At 38.7% G+C, this 12,050-nt stretch overlaps 1 pseudogene; it reads right to left on the bottom strand.

Annotated features, from left to right (window-relative positions):
* Positions 1 to 8,719: 8,719 nt before the first annotated feature.
* LOC131383893 (tigger transposable element-derived protein 1-like) lies at positions 8,720 to 10,816 on the bottom strand (annotated as a pseudogene).
* Between the last annotated feature and the right edge of the window lie 1,234 nt (positions 10,817 to 12,050).

The raw sequence follows: 12,050 nt of genomic DNA, 5'->3' as shown, positions 1-12,050 counted from the left end.
TCTCTAGCCTTGGGGTTTGGAATAGGAAACTACAACAGATACTGCAGATTAGGTCACTTAGCATCCATTGTAACCACTTTCTAGCTTACTTTTCTGGACAAAAGTAGTTGGAAATTTAAAAACTACACATCTCAGATTTCCTTGCCTTTAGAGTTCTGCATGTGACCCAATTTCTTAGCACAAGTGTTCAACTTGGAGGTAGCAACAGGAGCTGGTGGTTGCATGTGGGAAGAGGGGATCATCTGGAAAGTTCAGGGGTTGAGGCATTTGATCTTCAGCTGTGGTGGAGTTTTTGGCATCCAGTGTCAAAGGATTTGAGTGGTGGGTTTGTGATATAATTGTGTGTTGTCTCAGACTGTATTATCTCTCAATGCTTCGATCCTGGGACTACAGTATATAGGTCCTTTCTTTGGTCCTCTCACAGTATCTGCCTAACATATTCTGATATACATTTTATGCCTAAATCAGCAGATCCTGTTGTCTGCAACTAAGAATCCTGGCAGGTAGACAGGATGTATATAGGAGAGGTTGAAGATAAGCCTGAGGTGGGGTCATTTCCCTGCTTATCCCAGAAACAAGGGACGATGGAGTGGTTAGACAGAGAAAACTAGAGCTAGTACTCCAGAGCTGCCCTTGGCTCTTAAATGGCACTATTTCCATATGCCCCCAAAGGTTACCTAGTCTAATTGGTTAGTATACCAGAGTGGGTTGCTATGGCACTTGGTAATTTAATTTTTTTTGAGACAGAGTCTCACTATGTTGCCCAGGTTGGAGTGTAGTGGTGCGATCTCAGCTCACTGCAATATCTGTCTCCTGGGTTCAAGCGATTCTCCTGCCTCAGTCTCCTGAGTAGCTGTGATTACAGGCACGTGCCACCATGCCCAGAAAAGTTTTTGTATTTTTAGTCGAGACAGGGTTTCACCATGTTGTCCAGGGTGGTCTCGAATTCCTGACCTCAGGTGATCTGCCTGCCTTGGCCTCCCAAAGTGCTGGGATTACAGATGTGAGCCACAGCGCCTGGCCCACTTGGTAACTGAATGGCAATCACAGCATGTTGTAATTTATAAAAATGGCCACAAATTATTTCTTTCCATCTATCCATGCCCTTTAATAGTGTACCCCTACACTTGCTTTAGCCAATGGGACATTAGAAAATATTATGTAAACTTGAAAAGTGAGTTGAAAAGCAATTGCACAGTGGAGTTTTCCCCTCTGTCTGCTTTTGTAATAGCTGCTTTTTTTTCAGTGGCAACATGAAAACCTCCAGCTAGCCCGCCAGATAACCAAAGGTAGATGGGCTAGTAACTCCTGTTGTACCTGTCAACCACCAGACATTTGAATGGTGAGGCCAATCGGTTATCCATTGACATGCCAACTAACCATGAATACATGAACAACTCAGCTGAAATTCCTTGAGCCTGGTCCAGACAATGAAGTGCCCAGCAGAATCATGAGCTAGATAGTTATTTTAAACCACTAAATTTAAAAATATTTTATCATGCTACTAAAGCCAACTGACACATACTGAGACTTCTTGAGGGGTTTCATAGGCACCCCTGAGAACTAAGATAGAGCCAAGTTGTCCGGAAGAGCAGTCCACAAGTTGCATCAGCCAAAATCTTCAACAGCAAGTGCCAATAGAGCACCCAAGGATGGGACCAGATCAATACCACGTTATGGACAACACTGTCTTCCCACAATGCCATGAGGTAGAGTAAACCCTGTGAGCTTCTTAGAAACAATAGTAGCTGCAAGGAAAATCTGAAATCTGGGCCCATTCAAATAAAACTCAGTTTAAATTATTTAAATTAAGACTTAATGGAGTCACCGGGTTGGGCTAAACTTTAATTTTTATTCTACCTGTAGAGTGAAAAACATACCATAAAAAATGAAAGAGTTAGTGTAAGTGACATTGCAGAGTCAAGATCATTTTTTGCATAATTTATTAAGTTCAGTGTAATTTATGATCATGAAAATTAATGTATCATTAAATATTAATTAAAAGAAGATAAAAAAGAATGTTTAATCTGTGATATAGCATTAGAGAAATTATTTTGCAGTGTCGGGAACAGGTCCCCAAATCTGGCCATAAACTGGCCCCAAAACTGGCCACAAACAAAATCTCTGCAGCACTGTGACATGTTCATGATGGCCATGATGACCACGCTGAAGGTTGTGGGTTTACTGGAATGAGGGCAAGGAACACCTGGCCCACCCAGAGTGGAAAACCACTGAAAGGCATTCCTAAACCACAAACAATAGCATGAGCAACCTGTGCCTTAAGGACATGTTCCTGCTGCAGGTAACTAGCCAGAGCCCATCCCTTTATTTCGGCCCATCCCTTTATTTCCCATGAGGAATACTTTTAGTTAATCTACAATCTATAGAAACAATGGCTTGCTGTCAATAAATATGTGGGTCAAACTCTGTTCGGAGCCCTCAGCTCTGAAGGTTGTGAGTCCCCTGATTTCCCACTCCACACTCTGTATTTCTCTGTGTGTGTCTTTAATTCCTCTAGCACCGCTGGGTTAGGGTCTCCATGACCAACCGAGCTGGTCTCGGCATTGCAGAACTATATAAAATGCCATTTGTGAAGATTATGTAATAGTGTAGAAAAATACTTCTGTTTTAATATTAAGAGAAAAATCATTAAGCAATATTGTATGTAGTATTACTTACTGTTACATTTTTAATAAACGAATCATTTTTGCATAAAAAGTAAGCTAGAAGAAAGGACGTGTAATACTCAAAGAGACTATATTGAGATAATGGGACTAGATGTGATTTTTTTTGTCTTTGTATATTTTCCAAATTATCTTAATGATAATGTACTGTTTATAATATTGATTTTGAAAAATTTAGATTGTGATATAGAATTTTTAAAAGTGTCTTCTAGGTCCAAGAGTCAATGATTCTAAAAACTCAAAGCTGTTCATTGAAAAATGGTTTAATAATATATGATGCTTGTGCAATAATTGTATTTATTTTTATTATAGCCAGTGTTTAATAACTATGAGTGGCTCACTTGCAGTCAAATAAAAATTAATTGTTGGCTGGAAGAATATACACACTTACTGTTGCTCTTCCATTTCTAAGTAATAAATAATAGTGGTTAGTTCCCGTTTGACATGCTGGGATATAAGTGAAGAATGAAAAACTTCCAGACAAAAATGGGATCATAGCAAAGTTTATGTCTCCCACTTGTTAAACATATGTAGACCCACCATGAGAATATCCATGTCTAGAGGAAAAAGTGTCTTCTAGGAACCCATGCGATAGAAGGAAAACTTTAGGTTTCCAAGAACCAAAGATTTATGTCTAACTAAATTTTTTGGTAGACTTTGCGTTTTTTGCTGCAAGGTAATTCTAGAAAACACTGTGATACGACAGACAGGACTTACTTGTTTTTCTTTTTTAGAATTATAACATTTTTCTTATTAGCTATAAAATGTAGGAAAACTCTCAAGGGAAGTGGAGTAATAGAAGAAGCCAGTTTTTGCCCCTGTGTCATCAAGGATAGAAGATTGGGAAACCTATATTCTCTTAGATATAAATACCTGGAAACTTCAGCGTGGCAATACAGAAAAGTTCATAGAATGAGAGCTTATTTTTGTGTGTATATTTGTGTGGTGTGTGTGTAAGAAAACAAGATTGTTTATTTTCAAATTCAATGCTGCTCAAGTCGTGGTCCACATACCACTGCTGGGCTGCAAATTATTCTTAGTTCAAAATAGTTATAAATAGTTCACGCACAAGCACTTGGCATAGGTTTGCTTTGGTACTCCTGGTTCTCAGGCCTTTAGACTTGGACTGGAGCTGCACCGCTAGCTTTTTGGGTCTCCAGGTTGCAGAGGGCAGATCGTGGGACTTCTCAGCCTCCATAACTCATAACGGTATAATCTTTTTTTTTTTTTTTTTTTTTTTTTTTGAGAAGGGATTTCACTCTTGTTGCCCAAGCTGGAGTACAATGGCATGATCTCAGCTCACTGCAACCTCCGCCTCCCGGGTTCAAGCAATTCTTCCACCTCAGCCTCCTGAGTTGCTGGGATTACATGTGAGCATCACCACGCCCGGCTAATTTTTTGTATTTTTAGTAGAAACGGGGTTTTACCATGTTAGCCAGGATGGTCTCAAACTCCTGAACTCAGGTGATCCACCTGCCTCGGCCTCCCAAAGTGCTGGGATTACAGGCATGAGCCACCACACCCGGCCAACTCTATGATCTTTATAATCACTCTCTCATGTGTGTGCGTGTGTGTGTGTGTTGTTCTGTTTTACTCGAGAACCATAATTAAAAACTCCTACCTCACTGAACATCTCAAAGGACAATAAATCCATATCTTTGGTGGTCTATGCTTTTTTCAGATTAGATTTGATTATTATAATACAATTATTACTTCAATTGAGTGAAAAATCTACCTTTCCATGACATCTAGCCATTGTAGATATTTACAAATAAATCATTTTTGAGAGCGATGAATATGTTCATTTTCTTGATTGTAGTCATGTTTTTGTTGTTGTTTTGAGACAGAGTCTCGCTCTGTTGCCCAGGTTGAAGTGCAGTGGTGCAATCACAGCTCACTGAAGCCTCGACCTCCCAGACTCAGCCTCCTGAGTAGCTGGGGCCACAGGCACGCATCACGATGCCTGTCTAATTTTTATATATTTTGTAGAGATGGGGTTTTGCCCTGTTGCCCAGGCTGGTCTCAAACTCTTGGGCTCCAGCAATCTGCCCAATTCGGCCTGAGATTGCAGGTGTGAGCCACCACACCTGGCTAATGTGTTTAAAACTTACCAAATTGTTGCCAAGGGTTTTGCTGTCACAAAAGAAGCTTGGACATAATAACATGAATGAATCTCAAGTGCATCATGCTTAATAAATGAAGCCAGACTTAAAAAAAAAACCTTATCACATTATACATTTAAAACACGCACAATTTATGAAATATCAATTATCCAAAAGACTAATATCAAGAATATATGGGGAATTCAAACAACTCAACAGTAAAAAGCAATAATATTATTTTTAAATGGGCAAAGGATGTGAATGGAGATTTTTCAGGAAAAGGCAAACAAATGGTGAACAAGTATGAAAAAATGCTCAACATCACTAATTACCAGGGAAATTTAAATTAAAACCACAATGAGGCATCATCTTATCCCAGTTAGAATAGCTATTATCAAAAAGACAGAAAATAAGAAATGCTGGTGAGGATGCAGAGAAAACGGCTGTAAATTAGTAAAGACATTAAGGAAAACAGTGTGGATATTTCTCAAAAAACTAAAAATAGAATTACCATATGACCCAGTAATCCCACTACTTGGTATTTATCCAAAGAAAAGGAAATCAGTATGTTGAACAGATAGCTACAGCCTCATGTTTATTACAATAGTATTTACAATAGCCAAGATATGGAATCAACCTAAATGTCCAACAACAGATATATAAAGAAAATGTGGCTCATATATACAATAGAATACTATTCAGCCATAAAACGAAATCCTGTCTGTTCCCAACAGAAATAAATGATAAATGTTTGAGATGATGGATATACTAATTACTCTGATCTGGTCACTATACAGTATTGAAATGTCACTATATTCCCCATAAATATGTATAATTATTATGATCGATTAAAAAATAAAGTATAAAAAGTGAAATAATTTTTTCTAATATGTAACTACGAAAAACTTTTACTCTAATTCAAACCAATTGCCTCTTGTCTATATTAAGCAAGTATGAAAAACAGTTGTTCTTTCTTACTGGGGTTGCCTTATTCTCCTACGTAACTGGCATTTAGATAACTAAATTCTTTAAATCCTCCTAAATAAATAAAAGAATCATCTCTCAACATGTGTATAAATTAATTTACAATATTTTATCCATCTACAGTATGCCTTATAGATGTTATATACTAAAATATTTAAATATCTTGATTTCATATGTGGAAAATTGAAGGTTAGAGAAGTCTAATGGTTTTACCCATGTTGCACTGACAGTCAATGTACAGGATTGGGAACAAGTTGAGGCCTGGGACAGTGTCATATTCACTTTTAATTGCATTGTGATCAGCCTGGCACATAAGACGACTCAATTAGTGTTTGAAAACTAATAGTGTGAGTGCCTTTCTCTGTTTTCTCCTGAAAATATTAAAAAAGCAAGAAGGGGAGAAAATGTTAACAAATCCCATTTTGAATGAAACCAGGAGACAAATAATCTTCATATTCCAAAATACATTATATTAATATATTTATATATATGTATTATATTTATATGCATTTATGTAAGCCTATCAAATGAAGCTGAGGCTGAGTATAAGCTGTATAGGAGGTAGTGAACAGAATAAGTCATTAAGAATGATGAGAAGAGCCAAGAGAGGAAGATCTCAGAAAATTCCAGAAAAAATATACTGAAAGAAGGTGAGGGACTTACTTGGATGTGCTACAGTGATACTCATTGTTTGTAACCATAGATGCAGGAAATGCGTCAATTGGCTTGGTTGGTAGCAGAAGCTCAAAAGGCCCAATGTGGGTCAGAGAAGTAAAGGAGCTGGGGCTGCACAATGGATCACAAAGGGGAATCATAATTGTAGGAAGTAATTTGTCCTTACGGTAGTAGCAGAGATTTAGCCTTTGATTTGTGAAGTTGCCCTTGCCCATTATCCAGCCTTACTTCTAGTACTAGAAATAGCTGACCTCAGGAGAATATAATCTATTTCATTATGAGTAATAAAAAAAACAGGCACAGAGATATTACATAAAAAATTGTATCATAGGGGAGTAAAACTTACTGACACATAAAGAACATTCTCCAGAAAAATGTTGCCTTAGAACTGATGAAAAGTGTGAGTAGCAGATGCGTCATCCCCTTTGCACTCAAAGTTTCTAGACAGGCTGACGACTTTTTGCTGCATGCCTCTTTGACTTCATGACAGCTTTCTCTGGCTGATTTTCTGACAGGCAGAGCAAGCTGAAAGTGCCAGAGAGCTTATAGCCCCAGGAACATTCCTCAACCAATTACAGACAGGAATTGCCTCACCCTGGGAAATGTGAGGGAGGGACAGTGCTGAGATGAATTCTGCATCCCTGTTACTCAGCATTGTCTGGGATTGTTTTATGAGAAATGCAGAATCTCAGACCTTATCTCAGACCTGCTGAATGAGAACTTGTGTTTTCTAAAAATCCCCAGATGCTTTGTATGCGTATTAAAGTTTTATAATCCCTGTTTTACAAAGTCTCCTAGAGGAACTCAGAGGGGTTGGGATCCACTTGTTATAGCAGTAATTGACTCATTCATGCACTCTGCATTCACTGTCATCCCTTCCTGGTCTCAGTTTATCAAACTCACCCCAATATTTCTTGGGATTATCTCCCAAATTACAACTTGCCCTCACACCTTTGTTTTCTTCAGAGGGAACCCAACTTCTGATGATGACCAAATGTTTGGTGACCAAATATGGTGACCTATGATGGTGACAATTTTTTTTTAATAATGAAAGCAATTGCCTCTCTGAAGAAAAGTCACAAAGATGGAATATAAGAACTCAGGGAAAAAATGGACAGACATCAGGAAGATAAAGAAGTGAGTTGACAGAACATGATAGAATATTAGGAAAAAGGCCGGGTGCGATGGCTCACGCCTGTAATCCCGCACTTTGAGAGGCTGAGGCAGACAGATCACAAAGTCAAGAGATAGAGACCATCCTGGCCAACATGGTGAAACCCCGTTTGTACTAAAAATGCAAAAATTAGTTGGGCATGGTGGCACGTGCCTATAGTCCCAGCTACTCAGGAGGCTGAGGCAGGAGAATCGCTTGAACCCAGGAGGCGGAGGTTGCAGTGAGCCGAGATTGCGCCACTGCACTCCAGCCTGGCGACAGAGTGAGACTCTGTCTCAAAAACAAACAAACAAACAAAAAAGAATATTTGGAAAAAAATGGCAGAATGATAGAAATAAAGACAGAATTGGAAGGAAAGCAAGAGATCATAGACATTGTTATACATATTATAGCCAACAAGAAGTAGGGAAATAGAAGATAGAAGTAAAACTAGCAAACCTAATGATGCAGAAGTATCAAAATAGTTAAAAGAGATTGGAGAGAAAAAAATAGTTATAAAGACAGAAAAAGAACATCCCAGAGGAGAAAAACAAAATATGGAATGGGACAAATATTTAAATATGTAATTCAAAAAACTTTCCTGAAACGAAAGACAATCTTTACATTGCATGCCAGGAAAACAGTGACATAGAATGGTCTACATTGAAGCATGTCCTGGTAAATTTACTGAAACTTAAAGCTAAAGAAACAGTACACTGGACAACCAGGCAAAAAGTTCAAGTCACTCAGGCTACCTCAGATTTCTTCATAGTATCAGTGCAGGCCAAAGGAAACTGGAGAGTGTCTCATAAATTACTCATGGAACAAAAGAATGAGCTAAAGATGTTATATCTAGCCAAGCTGTCCTTCAAATGTAAAGGCAGTAGAGTATACAGACATACTTCAGAGATATTGCAGGTTTGGTTTCAGACCACAGTAATAAAATGAATATCACAATAAAGCAAGTCTCACAAAATTTGTGGTTTCCCAGTGTATATAAAAGTTGTGTTCATACTATACTGTAGTCTATGAAGTGTGCAATAGCATTATGTCTTAAAAAATAATATGCATACCTTAATTTAAAAATACTTTATTGCTTAAAAATACTAACAATCATCTGAGCCTTCAGAGAGTCATAATCTTTTTGCTGGGGGAGGGTCTTGTCTTGATGTGGATGGCTGCTGACTAATCAGGGTGGTGGTTGTTGAAGGTTAGGGCAGCTGCGGCAATTTCTTAAAATAAGATAACAATGAAGTTGGCTGCATCAATTGACTCTTCCTCTCAGGAAAGATTTTTATGTAGCATGTGATGCTGTTTGATAGAATTTTATCCATAGTAGAACTTCTTTAAAATTTTGAGTCAATCCTCTCAAAACCTGCTGCTGTTTTATCAACTAATTTTATAGAGTATTCTAAATCCTTTGTTGTCATTTCAACAGTGGTCACAGAATCTTCACCAGGAGTAGATTCCATCTCAAGAAACTGTTTTCTTTGCTCATCCACACTAAGCAATGTATCCATTCAAGTTTTATCATGGGATTGCAGCAATTCAGTCACATCTTCAGGCTTCACTTCTTATTCTAGTTATGTTGCTATTTCCACCACACCTTCAGTGGAGGTCTTGAATGCCTCAAAGTCATTCATGAGGGTTAAAATCATTTTCTTCCAAACTCTTCTTAATGTTGATATTTTGACCTCCTTTCATGAATCACATATGTTCTTAATGGCATCTAGAAATGGCGTATTCATTCTAGAAGGCTTTCAATTTACTTTGTACAGATCCATCAGAGAAATTATCATCTATGGCAGCTATAGTTTTACAAACTGTATTTTTTAAATAATAAGAGTTAAAAGTCAAAATTGCTCATTTATGCATGGTTTGCAGAATGAATGTTGTGTTAGCAGGCACGAAAACAACATTAATCTCCTTGCACATCTCCATCAGAGGTTTTGGGTGACCAAATGCACTGTCAATGAGCAGTAATATTTTGAAAGAAATCATTTTTTTTTTTTTTTTCTGAGCAGTAGCTCTTGACAGTGGGCTTAAAAATTCAGTATACCACGCTGTAAACACATATGTTATCCATGCTTTGTTGTCCCACTTGTAGAGCACAGGCAGAGTCGATTTAGCATTATTCCTAAGGGCACAAGGATTTTAGAATGGTAAATAAATATTTGCTTCAACTTAAAATCACCAGCTGTATTAGCCCCAGACAAGAAAGTCAGCCTGTCTTTTGAAGCTTTGAAGCCAGGCATTGACTTCTTTCCAGCTGTGAACGTCCTAGATGGCATGTTCTTCCAATAGAACGCTGTTTCATCTATATTGAAAATCTGTTCTTTAGCGTAGCCACCTTTACCACATGTCTTAGCTGGATCTTCTAGGTAACTTCTTGCAGCTTTGCCATCAGCACTTGCTGCTTTATCTTGCACTTTTACGTTATGGAGATGGCTTCTTTCTTTAAACCTCATGAACCTACCTCGGATAGCTTCCAACTTTTCTTCTGCAACTTTCTCACCTCTCTCAGACTTCAAATAATTGAAGTTAGGGCCTTGATCTGTATTAGGCTCTGGCTTAAGGCAGGGGTCCCCAACCCCTGGGCCACAGGCCAATACCAGGCTGTGGCCTGTTAAGAACCAGGCCACACAGCAGGAGGTGAGTGGCAGGGGAGCGAGCACTGTCACCTGAGCTCTACCTCCTGTCAGATCAGCGGCAGCATTAGATTCTCACAGGAGCCCAAAACCCTGTGAACTGCACATGCAAGGGATCTAGGTTGCGTGCTCCTTATGAGAATCTAACTAATGCCTGATGATCTGAAGCGGAACAGCTTCATCGCGAAACCATCCCCCTCCCAACTCTGGTTTGTGGAAAAATTGTCTTCTGCGAAATTGGTCCCTGATGCCAAAAAGGGGTTGCGGACCGCTGCCTTAAGGGCGTGTTGGCATTGGTTTGATCTACGCAAACTAGTCAGACTTTTTCCATATCAGAAATAAGGCTGTTTCACAATCTTGTCATTTGTGTGTTCACTGGAGTAACACTTTTAATTTCCTTCAAGAACTTTTTCTTTACATTCACAACTTGGCTGTATGGCACAAGAGGCCTAGCTTTCAGTCTATCGCAGCTTCTGACATACCTTTCTCACTAAATTTAATCATTTCTAGCTTTTGATTTAAAGTGAGAGATGGGCAACTCTTCCTTTCACTTGAACACTTAGAAGCCATTGTACGTTTATCAGTTGGCCTAATTTCAATATTGTTGACTTTCAGGGAATAAGGAGGCCCGAAGAGAGGCAGAGAGATGGGAGAATGGCCAGTTGGTGGAGCAGTCAGAACACACACATCTTATATGGTCATAGTTTGTGGCACTCTGAAACAATTGTTGTTGTAACATCAAAGATCACTGATCACAAATCACCATAACAGATATAATAATAATGAAAACGTTTGAAATATTGCAAAATTACCAAAATGTGACACAGACAGAAAGAGGAACACATGCTGCTGGAAAAATGGCATCCATAGGCTTGCTGGACTCAGGGTTGAATATGCAAGACTGCAAAGGGATATTGTTATCATGAGCTCTTCTTGAGAAAAGTACAAGGGGATGAACTTCAGCCAACTAATGGATGACTAGAGAAAGGACCAGTGGGTGAGCACCAAATGCATTTTAAGTGTAGAGTTAAGACTAAAACACATGCAGGGATTAGAATGACAGATAGGAATGTAAATGAATATGTCCAGACAATACTAGGAATGATGCATTTAAAAATAATATGAGAAAGGCTGGGCGCAGTGTCTCATGCCTGTAATCCCAGCACTTTGGGAGGCCAAGGCGGGCAGATCATGAGGTCAGGAGTTCAAGACCAGCCTGGCCAATATAGTGAAACCCCGTCTCTACTAAATATACAAAACAAACAAACAAAAAACAAAACAAAAAAAACTAGCCAAGCGTGGTGGTGCATGCCTGTAGTCCCAGCTACTCGGGAGGCTGAGGCAGAGAATCACTTGAACCCCGGAGGTGGAGGTTGCAGTGAACTGAGATTGTGCCACTGCGCTCCAGCCTGGGCAATAGAAGAAGACTCCCACCTAAAAAAAAAAAAGAAAGAAAGAAAGAAAGAAAGAAAGAAAAGAAAAGAAAAGAAAAGAAAAAAAACATAATGTGAGAAACAAGGTGACAAGTAAGTTTTCTGGGTTTCCTTAACTGGGTGACAAAATACATCATTTTATTTATTTTTTATTTGTGTAAATTTAGGGGGTACAAGTGCAGTTTTGTTTCATGGATATGTTGTGTAGTGGTGACATCTGGGCTTTTAGTGTAACTATCACCTGAAAAATGTTAACTGTACATATTAAGTAATTTCTCATCCCTTACCCACCTCTCACCCTCCCACTCTCCCAAGTCTCCAATGTTTATCATTCCACACTCAATGTCCATGTGTACACATTATTTAGCTTC

This window comes from Hylobates moloch, unplaced genomic scaffold (assembly GCF_009828535.3).
Source record: "Hylobates moloch isolate HMO894 unplaced genomic scaffold, HMol_V3 SCAFFOLD_7, whole genome shotgun sequence".
NCBI lineage: Eukaryota > Metazoa > Chordata > Mammalia > Primates > Hylobatidae > Hylobates > Hylobates moloch.
This window is presented reverse-complemented; position numbering and strand designations above follow the sequence as displayed.